This window comes from Hyaena hyaena, unplaced genomic scaffold (genome assembly GCF_003009895.1).
Source record: "Hyaena hyaena isolate Hyena2069 unplaced genomic scaffold, ASM300989v1 scaffold_408, whole genome shotgun sequence".
Classification (NCBI taxonomy): domain Eukaryota; kingdom Metazoa; phylum Chordata; class Mammalia; order Carnivora; family Hyaenidae; genus Hyaena; species Hyaena hyaena.
In genome coordinates this window covers 843,404-857,865 of record NW_024081041.1, presented here as the reverse complement: position 1 = coordinate 857,865, position 14,462 = coordinate 843,404, and positions in this window count along the sequence as shown.

Here is a 14,462-nt window from a genome sequence, read left to right as displayed (position 1 = left end):
CGACGGTGCCACTGTGTTCCAGCCGAGAATCACTGCTGCCAACAAAGCCGAACGAGGTCTGACCTGACCCCTTGCATGCCACACCCCCTCACTCACTGTGCTCCAGCGACAATGGCCCCTTTCCAACTTCTCAGATAAGTCAAACTCTTGCCCACCTCTGAGCATTTTCCTAGTTTCACTGCCTGGTATTTCCTTTCTCCAGATCCTGGAAGGGCTGAGTTTTTCCCTTCTGCCACGTGCAGGTGCAGAAGGCAATTCCTTAAAATGGTCTTTCAGACAACTCTATTTATTTATGATTTTTTAAATGTTTATTCTTTACTTTTGAGAGAGAGAAAGAGAGAGAGTGCACACAGGCAGGGGAGGGACAGACAGAGAGAAAGGGAGACACAGAATCCGAAGTAGACCCCAAGCTCTGAGCTATCAGCACAGAGCCTGATGTGGGGCTCAAACTCACAAACTGTGAGATCATGACCTGAGCCGAAGCCAGATGCTTAACTGACTGAGCCATTTAGGCGTCCCCAGAGAACTCTATTTAAAGAGCAATTTTCCTGGGATATTCTCTGCCAAGTCTCTCATTTACTTCCCTTATTACATGTCATATGTGAAGTTATCTTGTTTACTTGTTTTCTGGGCTATTGTTTGTCTCCACCAATAGAATAGTAGCTCTTATTCTTGTTGGCCATTATGTCATTGTGGCACAGTTTGACACATTATATTTGTTGAATGAGGAAAAAAAGAACGAATGAATGATGTCAGTAGAAGAATAAGCACAATGACAGCCAAAGGGGGAGAGTTGCCTGAGAGCTATCTTATCAATCTGAATCTCACGGAGCCTAAAAGCCCTGAGCAAAGAAGAAATAGCATGGCTGAAGGACTTCCTTACTGGACACCTAGCGTTAATCCAGGGCTGAGAAATGAAAAGAGGGGCCAAGGTGCTCTGACCACGGGTCATAAAGTACACAAAGTCCAGCAAAATGTGGCTACTGTCCCCAGCTATCTAACGCTTGCTCCATTCACACAAGCAGAGTAAAATGTTGGGGAAAGGAGGGTTGAATCAATTATCAGGGAATTCATGGGGGAAAAGAACTTATGGGAAGGATGGGGTTTGAAGAAGGCTGAGAGTGATGAATAGGGCAATGCTCTGAAGAAATCAGATTTGTGGTCTATTCTAACACATTTGCTGCCCCATCCACCCTCCACTCAACACTGCATGGATAAGCATTATCTACACCTGAGGAAGTCATTTGATTCCTCGAGTCTTAGTCTTCTCATATGTAGAATGATGGTGGGGGTTACTTCCCCAGGTTCTATGAAGAAGAAGAGCTTTGCAGATGAAACCGACTTGGAACCCTAACCAACACACAGGGCAATTTGGTGGCCTCAAGTAGCACGACTGATAAGACAGAACACTTCCAAAAACAAATGCAGTTACCCATCACATCACACTGACTCCCTCCCGGCACAGAGGGGAAGGCACTGCACTACTGAGAAGGGGCTGTCCAGCTTGTCCCTGGAGATGAGGGAGCATTTAGGTTTTAACCGTGAGATTTTCCCCGAAGAGAAACAATTTAATCATCATCAGTACAAAAATATTCTAACTTCTGTCAGGACTTTACAGAAACAAGTGCCATAGTTTCAGCAAGACTCAGTAACAGAACTGGACTTGGTGTCACCTGAACAGGGTTAATGGGGCTATGCTCTGCCTACATTTTCAGGATGAATCGTTGCTGATCTAGGAGGCTGCAGTTTCAAAGAGAGGCAGGAGTTTTCAGCCATCAGGTTTATTTAAAAACTCAGTTCCACTTACTTGCTTTTGATGAATACAATCTGAAACACTCCCTCAAACACTAATTTCATCATCATCATCATTTCTCTGACACGGGACAAATGCTCCAAGGTCCAGAGGGGCATGACAATCATCATTATTACAAGTAGCACGTGACTTCTACGATATAGTTGTGCTCAGGTACAAAAGGTATTATTCGATTTGATCATAGGATTATAAACTAAATTATTTCTAATATAGGAGATATTATTAGTGAACCAATGGCTTTTCCAACACATTTAACATGTAGCTTTTAAATTTGTGTAATGAAATAGAAAACAATGTCTTTTCCCCCGAATGTTTACACATCCTTCATTTACTTACGTGCCCCGTAGAAAAATTCTTGATGTGCTTGTTCATGAATTAACATGTAATAGAGCAAATAAAATTTCAAATATCTCGATCTGGAATCTTAATTGTTTGGGACCTGAGGTCTACTTACATGCTAACGTCGCCATATGACAGTTATAAACTTGTGAGTGACAAACAGGTGTCACTGATACTCTGGGGTAAACATAAACCGTCGACAATTTGGCTGTGGTCCAAGTGCTCTGGTGTGGGGGTTTGATCAGTGAATTCACAGTGTGCACATAAGCATGGCCCCATGGCTGAGCACCCCCAGACCCTCTTAGTGGGTGCCTGTAAGCTTGCCTCTGCAGGTTCACACAGCTTACACTCCATCTTGATCAGAATCACCAGCACCTTCCCTCTTCGGGATTTTCCTCATTGTGCAACATTTATGCTCAGCAAGCAAGGCTTTGCATTTGAGTATTTTGTTGTAGGGTTGTCCACCCCTTGTCTATTGCCCTGGGTTGTTTTTATTCCCAAGCCCTGTGGGTGATAGCTGGGTTTACAGGGGCTGAAACACACAACCTTTGCCTGAGTGAGTAACAAATGCTTTCCCTGCGTCTGTGTGACAACTTTTTCCCCTTCTGCTCATAGAAAACTTTGCATTTGCATTCCTTCTATAGGACAAGAGGACCCGTTAATAAGGATAATTCTCAAAAACTGTTCATCTCTGCTCATCGGGATAAACAAGCAAAATGCAAGCAGAACGTGGAACCCCTCTGGAGTTAACCCAGGGCCAAACCAAAGCTTGCAATACCACACACTTATTCTAACCATCTTAACATTTCAACATCATTATATAGCTTTCTCAGATTAAACTGAGGTTATTTTTGTTTCCTGGCTACTGATATTTTGTATTCAAATTTAAACCTAGCTAACATACTTGTTTAAAAGTTTTCATTTTATAATAAATAGTAATGAATCCATTTGATATTTTACTCTAGTTATTGTATTTTTAAACTATTATTAATGCCTATTTTTCTACTTGTAAAACTAAAAACATACATGCATATAGGACATTTAGAGAACACAGAAAGCTAAAAGCCACAATAAAAATCACACAGAACCCCACACCCCTGAAATTTCATTTCGATGTATTTTATTCCCTTTTTTCTCTCCATTCACTTTAATGTAAATAAACAAACTGGATCAGAATTAAGTGAAAAACCCCGCTGGCATTGCAATTCTTTTCTTAAAAAAAGAACTGCAAGAAAGCGCAGCTCCATTCCCAAGGCCTGACTGTCTCTGGACCATGGAAAAGATGTCACCTCTTTTAATAAACATATTTTGAGCACCTTCTGTGTGCTTAGCACTCTGCTGTGTGCAGGGAACAGAGATAAATGGCACAGTGCCTGCGCAGTCACCTGTGGGAGGCGGAGAAGTAAATGGAAACAACATGGTATGTAGAGCCCATGACAGAGTTAAGTTCAGAAGGTAGGGATAAGAAAAACCTTCTGGAGGGGATGACACTGGACTTGAAACCCAAAGGACTAGGAGAAGCTACTTAGGCAAAGATGAATGCCACAAAAAGGGAGGGAGCGACACGTGCAGAAGCTTAGCATTAGATAGATGGTCAGATCCAGAAAATGGCCAGTGCATCTAAGCAGCAGGGGCAACTGAAGGGATGATCAACTGGAGAGATGGTCAACTCAGTAACTCCCTTTTAAGGTTTAGAGAAGCCAAATTTCTTTCACCTGCATTACTCTGTGTCAATGTAAGGCCTTGACATCAAGACAATACTAATCTTCTAGACCTGCAGCTATGACCTATGGACTTTCTCCAAGTCCCCTCACGGACTTGAATCAATAATTTTTAAGGTGGCCGATGTCCACTTTGATTGAAGACATTTACTAAATGCCAGCTTAGGAAAAAAGCAATCTTGATCAGAGTTCTTTCTTCTCCTTCTCCTTCTCCTTCTCCTCCTTCTTCTCCTTCTTCTGCTCCTCCTCCTCCTCCTCCTCCTCCTCCTTCTTCTCCATCGAAATCTATTGGTCTAATCACCTGCCGAGCTAGTACCTACATAGTGAAAAAGCACAAATTTCTAAATTATCCACTTTAATAAAAAGTCATGTCGAGGCAAGAGAATGAACAGTATACACATCCTTTAGCATATGTGTGGATATATTCCCTTATTAATGTCTGTTCAATTCACTTGTCCACCAGGCTTCTGGTCAGAGACCTTGTTGAATGTTAAAATCACTAACCAAAGCAGTAACGGATGACTAACAGGACATGTTAGACCAGGGATGCAAAACAGGTTTCATTTCACCTGCCAGACCCTGCTGATTGGTAGTGACTATCTACCAATCAAGGGTCAGCTAACTTTTTCTATAAAGGGCAAGATAGTAGTTGTTTCAGGTTTTACATGCCATATGGTCTTTATGGCAACTATTCAACTCTGCAGTTATAGTGCAAAGGCAACCACAGATAATACATAAATAAATGCGCATGACTATGTCCCAATAAAACTTTATTTACAAAAAAAAAACAAGTAGTGGGCCAGATTTGGTCTGATGATTGCTGGCCTAGAGCACTGAATGGCGAAGGATCTAAGGCTGCATCTCAGCTAAGGGGTAATGGTGGAAACACAAACTTGCAATCTCCATGTTATATTAACTCCATCTAGGAGCTGAAACTTGGAAACGAGACAGCTTACTGCTAATTCTGGCTCTTTCTCTAATTTACCAGGTAATTTCAAGGCAATTGTTTAACCTTCTATATTGGTTAGTATTCTTGGCTACAAACAACAGAATCCACTCTGACTAGTTTGAGGCTCAAATCATAAACCATACAGCAGGATAAACACAATAACTAGGGATCTAGGGGCCCCAGCACAGCTCCCTAGAGAACCAAATGCCTTTGCCACAGGGTAGGCCAGTAGATCACCCCTCCTGGACAACATCTCATGTTCCTCACTTCTGGGTCCAAGCCTCAGCTTCCTGCATATGTGAATAACCAGTTTAAGTCATATATCTGCCCCTCAGCTGAAGAGAACAGTTAGAAATACAGGTTTGGGATTCTTGAGAAAACAATACTCACAGTATGAGAAACCATCAAAACGTAGAAAAGGTGCATAAAAGGTGGGCAACCAAAGCTCACAGAAGTCCACTCCACCTCCCAATCTGGATCTCTTCCCCCCTCTTCTAGACCTGAAGCTATGACCTATGGACTTTCTCCAAGTCCCTCCCGGACTTGAATCAATATTCTTCAAGGTGGCCAATGTCCACTTTGATTGAAGACATTTACTAAATGCTAGCTTAGAAAAAAAAGCAATCTTGATCAGGTTTCTGTTTTTTTCTTCTTCTTCTTTTTTTCCATTGAAGTCTATTGGTCTAATCATCTACAGAGCTAATACCTACATAGTGAATTAGCAAGCTTGTTGTTGTACCAAACTGCCATAAACATTTATAAATGTTTAACCCCTGAAATAAGAGAAAGTTCTTTATTTTGACATAATTGGTTATTCTTAAACTTCCCAGGATTCCAACCTGACATGTAAACAGCTCTTGAAATACAGAATAAATATATGGCTTAACATCTACATTTACCCTTCATTTTGACTTATAATTCATTACTTTCTTTTCACTCCACTTCTAAAAGTAACTTTCCCATACACTAAGGGATACAGGACATCAGGGAAAACACAACTACTCTTCCTAACAACAACATAAATAACAAGGACGTTCCCAGTCATACTTTTACTATATCAGAAAAACAACCAATGGCATTTTACTCTCCTTACCACTCTTTAAACCTTTCTTTTCCTTCCTTTCCCCTCCTTTCCTTTTTTTCTGAACGCAAAGCAGGCCAGAGGCCCTGGCACCATGTGTGTCCCCTTTGCAGTCCTGGCAAGTGTCCTTTATACCCTGACAGCTTTATCACCTACAGTCAGCCTTTTCCATAAGCCAGACAGGCATATTATTGGAAGCCAGTGTGTCGGCTCCTTCTGTGCCTTTATTGCTGTTCTCATCTTTGTCTACAAAGGAGGAGGCTCTTTTATGGTTGTAGGGATAATTGATTCACTAGACTTTCCTCGAGTCTTTCAAAAAGCTTCTCACCTTATAACTTACTACAATTGTAGGCTTCTCTTGCAATTCAAGCAGTCAGGTAATTGTCCAGACTTGGTGAAAGCGCCCCTTCTCTCACTCCTTAACATGGGCTTCTCTGAGCTGTTCCCTGTGCTGAGGAATCGCCGCTCCTACCCTCAGTCATTATAATTTGTCATTAAAATTCGTCATATCGGCCCCCTTCTTCTAGTCTCACCAAACTTTCATCTAGAGCACTTTTCATCTAATTTGAAAATCAGCTGCTGATCCTTTTCTAAAAAAAAAAATTTTTATTTTAAAGAGAGAGAGAGAGCATGACCAGGGGAGAGGGACAGAGGGAGAGAGAAAGAGAGAGAGAGAGAGCAAATCCCAAGTGGGCTCCATGCTCAGCACAGAGCCTAACATGGGGCTCAATCCCATGACCCTGGGATCGTGACCCCAGCCACAATTAAGAGTCAGACACTCAATTGGCTGAGCCACCAAGGCACCCCTGCTAACACTTTTTAAGTAAAGAAATATACAAAATATATATTTGCTCCATACGATTAACTTTTCTTACCAAATTATAGAATTATAAAGAAATCACCCCACTTATTTTAAGACATACAAAATGTATTTGAAATCATAAGTGACTTGTTCACTATTATATCTCCAGCAACAAGCCAGGCCTGGCACATAGGGCTCAACAAATACTTGTTGAAATGAGAAATAATGAAATACTAAATTCTAAATGGCTATATACATCATCCCAGATTGTTCTTCTGATCTTTTATATTCTATAAATTCTATATCCATGACATCCACTATTAGATAAAAATATCAGTCACAGTAATGGAAGCAGAAATTGCCATCAATATTTTTCTTAAAACAAGAGAAACAGAAAGTCTAATTATTTGGTTAGAATATTTATAGACTCACCAAGTATACCATATACATTTCATTTGCTATAAAGGGTTGAAACCAAGAGAGGGTCAGGAATCCTTACCTGGTCTGTGCTTACCGCTGTGCCTTAAGCTAAAGGCAGCCAAAACTCTTAGATAATAAATCACTCTCTTGTCATGGTTTCTCAATCACTGAATACAGAATACGGATTATTCTTTTCATTTTACCTTTTGCAGAACAGTATCTATAAGACCTGAGTTATTAGTGGAAGTTTGTCAATGGGTTTCAGAGGTTCATGGATAAGTTAATACACAATTTGGTGTTTATACCTGCAACACATGCCAACAGGGAAAGAGTCCATAGTGTGAATCATGTCCTCAAATAAGTTAGTGACCAAAAAAGCTCTGACCTAAATGTAATGAAATATAGCTCTACTAGGGTTTCTGTCTGTTTGAAGTGACCTAGCCTAAGGTAGTTTGAGAGGAGCTGGTAGTGGATGGCATTTCCAGCTTTTCCAAGGATTTCTATTAACTGGGTGGTTTGTAAGCATCATAAACTCAAGATGCAAACTAACATAAACGATTCAAAAACTGTGCTCTGGAAGGCAAGGTGCAAGAAATTATGAATCTAAGCCACTCAGACCAAAATGACCTGTCTAAGGTGAGATTTCATCTATACCTAAAAATTCTGCCCCAGATGCCAAACTTTCCCAGGTGGTCCCTGCACTACCCAAGGTGTGGGATTTTGAAAATAGTAAACATCAAGAAAGTCAACAACCGAAGGCATAGTCTGACATGTACGAAGCCTGCATTTCAGTCCACACTGATGGTGCTGAGTGGATTTGTTATAGCATCTGCTGGAAATCGGTGGATTCTCCAAGGACAGAGGAAAAGGGACATGCTAATGTAAAAATCCAAGGAATACAGGAGAGTTGAATGTCCGGGAGAAAGGAAAAAAAACCATAGATCCATTCTAGAAATGGTAGTCCTTTTTGAGCAAATATAAATAAAGGCTTTTCTCATCTTACAGGCATACTGAACTCTTGCCGGTTTCCAGATGGTGAAACTTTGTCTCTGCAACCCACGTGTGTTGCAGAAATGAACCTCACCTTACTCTTTTCAGCTTGGATCACTGTCCTCTCTCCTCTGAGACAGAGGAAATGTGTACAGTGCTTTTTTGCCCTGTCCCTCGCTGACATAAGGCTTCCAAAGATGGCACCTGGATTGGCTGGAATTGAAACCCATCTTTTCCATGTCCATGTTCCCAGCCAAGATGGACTTCTTATGAAATATCTTATCTATAAAGGTTGGGGGAGCACAGAATCAACTTCCCAAGCTTTTGTTTTAATCTAAAATAGCACAGAGGAAATAGCCCATGTTTTTTACAACTATCACAATAAATGGACAACATGGTTTCCTCAAATAGAGTCCCTTTTTTTTTTTTTTTTTTAACAAAAGCTTGGAGGGAAAGAGTTGTCTCCTCTTAAACAAACACAGGCGGCTAAATACAAAATCCAGTATCTCTTTTAGCAAAAAACCTAGTGGTCACACTGGAAGGTGGAAAGCCAGAGAATGAGACACAGAACAGATTTTTGTTTCTTGTTTTTGTTTTTTTGTAAAGTGGAAGGCAAGTAGAAAGAAAATTTGGGAATGTAGGGTCTTAACTGGAAAAATGAAAACTGAAGTAACTACTATTTGGATAATTAGCCCAGATAAAGTATTCCCTGAGTAAAATGAAGTTTTATACTTTCAATTACCCAGAAAATTGCCTTAAATTTTCATCTCCTGCTACAAGTAGAGATATGGGCAAAGCTATTTACTGATGGGGGATAAGGGGGCAAATGAATCGAGAGCAATCTGAGAGTGGGAAAGTTTCTAGCAGCCTTAAACAATCATTCTGCATAACTTAACACCAAGAGTATAATTTTATAAGTGGAATATTTCTATAGCATCCATAAAACTCAGGGGAAAAAATAATAACGGTGAGTATTAAAAAATAAAGCTAACCAGGTATCATTTCATTTTACATAAAATAGAGATTGCATTCCCAGCTGGCCTGAAGTTAAGACAGCTATTTCCATTTACTATGCCCCTTAAAGCAGTTTTAAAAGTATCAGCCTCTCTGCTCAATTGTAAAATGCCTGCTAGTTTTTGAAGGAGTGCTTTGGAGGGTGAGAAAGATTCAACTCTAAAATGGCTAAAAGACAGTTTTATGAATCTCACTGTGTCTACAAGATGAAGTATTCAGGCCATTATCATGTGCTTATATTTCCAGGATGTGAACAGACAGCTCCTGACTTGGTATTGATGACTGCTTACTATGCTGGCACCTTTTGTGCTGCACAATAGGTAACACGTCTGCAAAACTGCTCTCAGAAGCAGGAGAGGCAGCTGTTAAAATTACACACTTCCTGCATTAAAACCACCCCCCAGCCTTGTAAGTACTGCTAAGAAGTCATCTTATCTGATCCCTGTTGATGAGCTTCATATGTATGTGTAGTCTTCTGAAAATATCATCGAGGCGTGTTGCCAGTCTTCTATTATTAGTAAGAATTCCACCTCTTGCGAAGCAACAGTAGCTAAACCATTACGGCTTAGAGACCCCCTAATTCCTACCTATTAGGCAACCAGTCTCCCATTGGGTTGGAAAAGGCTGAAATTTGCATGCATATAGAGTTGAACCAGAAACATTCATCTCAGGAGAAGAGGACATCTCAAGGTGGCAAAAATCAAAAGTTTCCCACCCCTACTCAGCTTGCCTCTTCTTATACAAAGCCCTTCCGTCTCCCTATTCCACCACCCAGCAGCCCACCGGAACCGTAAGGGTCAGCCCTGATTGTGCTGAACATTCCCCTGGAGGAAACAGACACTAACATTTCACCAGAGGAAGAACAGTCAGAGCAGGATTTCTGTAATGAAAGCAAGGCCCTTGGTTAAAAAGCAAGGGTCCAGCATGGAAATTTCTGCCTGTTACCTAGGAGGCTGGGTGCCCAGAGAGCAGCGTTCACGAAATGGTGCTCTCATAGTTTTTCATTAGAAATCCCTATTTGTTTTTCGGGGCTGCTGTAACAAATCGTCACAAATTGGGTGGCTTGAAACAACAGAAATTCATTCTCTCACAGTTCCAGAGGCCAGAAGTCAGAAACCAAGGCTCTAGCGCTGAATTCATTCTTAGTCAATTCCAGTTTTTGGTGGCTATCACCGCTTCTTGCCCTCTGGCCACACCTTTCCAAACTCTGGCTCTGTGATCATAGCACCTCCTCTGTCCTTTTTATCTCCCCTTGCGTCTTCCTGCTAAGATCATTTGTGGTGGCATTGTAGGACTCACTCAGATAATCCAAGATAATCTCCTCATCTCAAGATTGTTAACAATGACATTTGCAAAAACCATTTTTCCAAATAAGGTAATATTCACAAATTCTAGGGATTTGGATTTGGTAACCATATCCAAGAGCTTAATTCTTCAGTAGTCTAAGGTTTTGAGATTCGGTGCAATTGCTGACTGATGCGAGGTTGTTGGTCTATTTCACACTGTCCTCTAATCCAGGCCAAGAACTGTGGGCTTTCTTGGTGTGTTGGTCCCAGAGGACCTGAATAAGTCTGGCTCTGCCTTGCCTTGCTTTCAATCATGCCGCTCCCTGTCACCCTCTCTCCCGTGTCGATCTCTTTGCCCAACACACCAACATTGCTGTTGTTACAAAGAAGAAGAGGACCCTATGCAATGTTTCATCTCCATTTTACTTGTCTCTTCTTAAAGTGAGGAGGCAAGAAAATGAAACATAATTCAAAGAATCCTTATGCTACAGTGACTTACTTTTGCTATCAATCTGGCTACCTTTAGGACCAAAAACTTCTCCTGCATGTCATAGTCTGTCTCTTCTTTATTTATCTTCTTTCTTCTTTATTCTCAAATAAACCAGGCTAAGGGAATGTGGTCGCCCTGTTGGAGCCCATTGAGGAGTGGTAGATGTTGGAGTTGGGGGGAAAAATGTAAGGCTACATCTCCCCTCACCCCAAAAAATTCCCTGGCAAGGAGTAAACACAAAAGGAAATTGTCCAAATTTAGTAGTCTCTCTAAAGCTGGGTCCACCTGAAATATGAATGCAGGATTGAGCCTTGCTTTTCAACATTCATACTACAATAAAGAAAAAAGGAAATGCAGTTCAACAGCACTGCATTAGAAGCACACATAGCTCAGGTGAATTCAACTTAATTGCACCAGGCTGCATGGAGAGAGAGGGAGAGAATATTTAGATCACGGGGATGTTTCCATCCACCATTCCACTCAGTGACCCTATGCCCCAATTAGCATGATAAGGGAGACACTGATTTCTATTTCCTCAGTCAGTTTCATCTCAGGATCCTAGGCCCTCTCAAAACACAAGTACTTGCTACAGTGTGCATAATTCTAGAATTCAAAGATATGCATTGTCATGCTCATGACCCCTAAAGACAACCCAACAACCTCATCATAAATGTACGTATAACACTTGTACGATTATATATACACGATTGTAAATTTTTGTGGCATAGGGATGCTTTTAATTATTTTCAAGGGTAATTTTGACAACTCATGATTTTTCTCTGACTTGATAAGCTCTGCTCATTATAACTGAACTATGACAAAGGAAGTAAAGGCATTAAATAGCTAGAAGCAGAAGATACCATAGACAGTATCACACATTTAGTACTTTTTATGAAAATACTTACAACTTCAGCTATAGAAGTAGTATTAGAGTTTGCTGCATCTAGACTGTGGCCTGTGTCAATCAGGAAGGACTGTTATGCTGCAGTGATATACATTCCCAGAGCCCCTTGGAAAATATCAAGTGTTTGTCCCTGCCCATGCTACATGTCTATTGTGGATCAGCTATGGTTTTTCTCTGTGTCATGTTCATTAGGGGCCTAGGCTGACCACACATAGACAGTAGTTGTGGCAAAGAGTAAAGAGACAGTAAACCATGCCCTTTCTTTTAAAATTCCTGCCAGAAAGCACCAGGGGTCACTTCCACTCACATTGCATTGGGCAGAGCAAGTCATATGATCACTTTTGATTTCAATAGGTCAGACATGTGTAACTCTCCTGCAGAGAGAGGAGAATGGAATACTTGGCAAACTCCAAAGATTCCTTTCCATATTTCCCCCAATGGCCACCTAACCGACAGTTAAAACCGTAACACCTCTCAAGGAAGCCCATTCTACTTTCAATCAGTTTTAAGCACTAGGAAGTTCTTCCTCAGGTTGGTTACAAATCTATCTCCTTGGAGCTTCCACCCATTGGTCCTCTTTTTGTGCTTTGTCAATGAGGACAAATTTAATTATTTTCCATGGGACAGCTCCTCAAAGATCAGAAACATCCAAGCCCTTCAACAATTTCTCATGTAATATGTCATTCCATCTTTTCTCAATAATTTCTCTATTCTGATAATAAATCTCCTTAGTATTCCTTCTGTCTTGTAGAACTTCTTACACACTTTGGCTAGGAGCGATGTGTTTTCAACATCAAATTCACTCCACCCAGTTCAAATGCCTGTCACAAAGCCTGTGGCCTCCTTCTCAATGTCCAAAGAACAAGATACAGCAGGAAGATACATGGTTATGGCACCCTAGGTATCCGTGTTCCCTGGCACTGTTTGTACCTCATTAGTAAACATTTTCTTGAAATTATCTTGGATACTCATTAAATATTATCAGCTACTTAGAACAAAGGTTAATTATGAGTTTAATGAAGCGTGCACCAGCTTGCTCAAGTCTAACGTTTGTTTCTCTGCTGGGACCCCATTTTACTTTGCACTTATCCTTCAGCAAAGCTACTCTACAAAGTCACTTTGGCAATAAGAAGTATTTAATTAGATTAATGAATTTTTATCACCTCTCCTAGGGATTAGGCTTGTTAAATCCTGGCGACCAAAGAACAACAGATTTTTTATTACTGAATGTTTAGGGATGCACTGGTCTTGCTGCCGTGGCGGCCCTCATAAGTCAGCCTGCTCTGGGCAGTGGTACCTGGCATCCCTTGGTAGACCAGGGATGTTTGGCAGAGACAACCTATGCCTTCAGTTAAATCACAGAAATCAAAATGCAAATGAAATCGTGTGCACCCCAAACAGGGCTTTCGGCAGCTGTCTTGCTGTCAGAGGCTGCTGACTTATTGTGCCCTGAAAAAATGTGCCCCTCTTCCTCGATTTGCAGGTGTCTGGGAGGAACGGGAAGACCCTATAACCAGCACATCGTCTTCCTGAGGGCATGGGTATCCACTGATGTTTTTCCTAAGTCACTGGTATCATGTTTAATAATAAGGCAGGAAGGGTGAAGTTTTTTTTCAGGAGAGTTGTGTTCTAAAGCTGTTAAGCAATATAGATACATAAAACAATTTGGTGTCTTTCATAACGGATCCTTTGAACAATGGATCTTTATCATTCATTTAGAAACTTCAAGGTACTTTTTTAAAAAAAAAGATCGACCCTGTTTCTCCCCCATCACATTCCTATGAGGCAGTTTTCAAGCATCAGCACCCCCACTTAATACATGGAAAAACTGAGGCACAAAAGTACAGAATTGGCCAAAGTTGTAAAATAGATGAGTATCACAGCAAAAGAGCAGTCTTGGGATGACAAGAATGATGTCTTTCAGAAGTATGTAAATCCAGGGGTGCCCGGGTGGCTCAGTCAGTTAAGCGTCTGTCTTCGGCTCAGTCATGATCTCATAGTTCGTGGGTTCAAGCCCTGCATCGGGCTTTGTGCTGACAGCTCAGAGCCTGGAGCCTGCTTGGGATTCTGTGTCTCCCTCTCTCTCTCTGCTCGTCTCCCACTCACACTCTGTCTGTCCCTCAAAAACAAACAAACATTTAAAAAAATTTTTTTTTTAAGAAGTATGTAAATACAATGCAATCACAGTATTCTCTCTCACAGTCTTACAGTGATGCCTTGGGAAAAGAGAAAAGATTCCAAAAGGGGCCTAAAAGGAGATCAGAGACTTCCTGGGGTGACAATTTTTGATCAGCACAGAGATGTAGAGATGGCAAAAGTAGGCTTCATGGAAGTTCAGAGGAAAATTCAACCAAGATAAACAAGGAGGGCATCACTAAGTTCAGCCAATTTGTAAACATTTAGGATTTATTACACAACAGATGCTGTTACCATATAATTTAGCACACAAATTGGGACATTTTTTGAGAGAGTAGAAGGTGCCATCAGTAATACACTAATTGTGCCCTTTCTCAGTTCTTTGCAGTTAGCCCAGAAATCAAAGTCTTACAGTCTTTTAAATAAGTAGTCTCATTTAAACACTGTCCAAATGTCACAGAAACCTTACATCTCGATGAAGGAACCAGCAGAGGAGTAAATAGATGAGCAGAGGAAA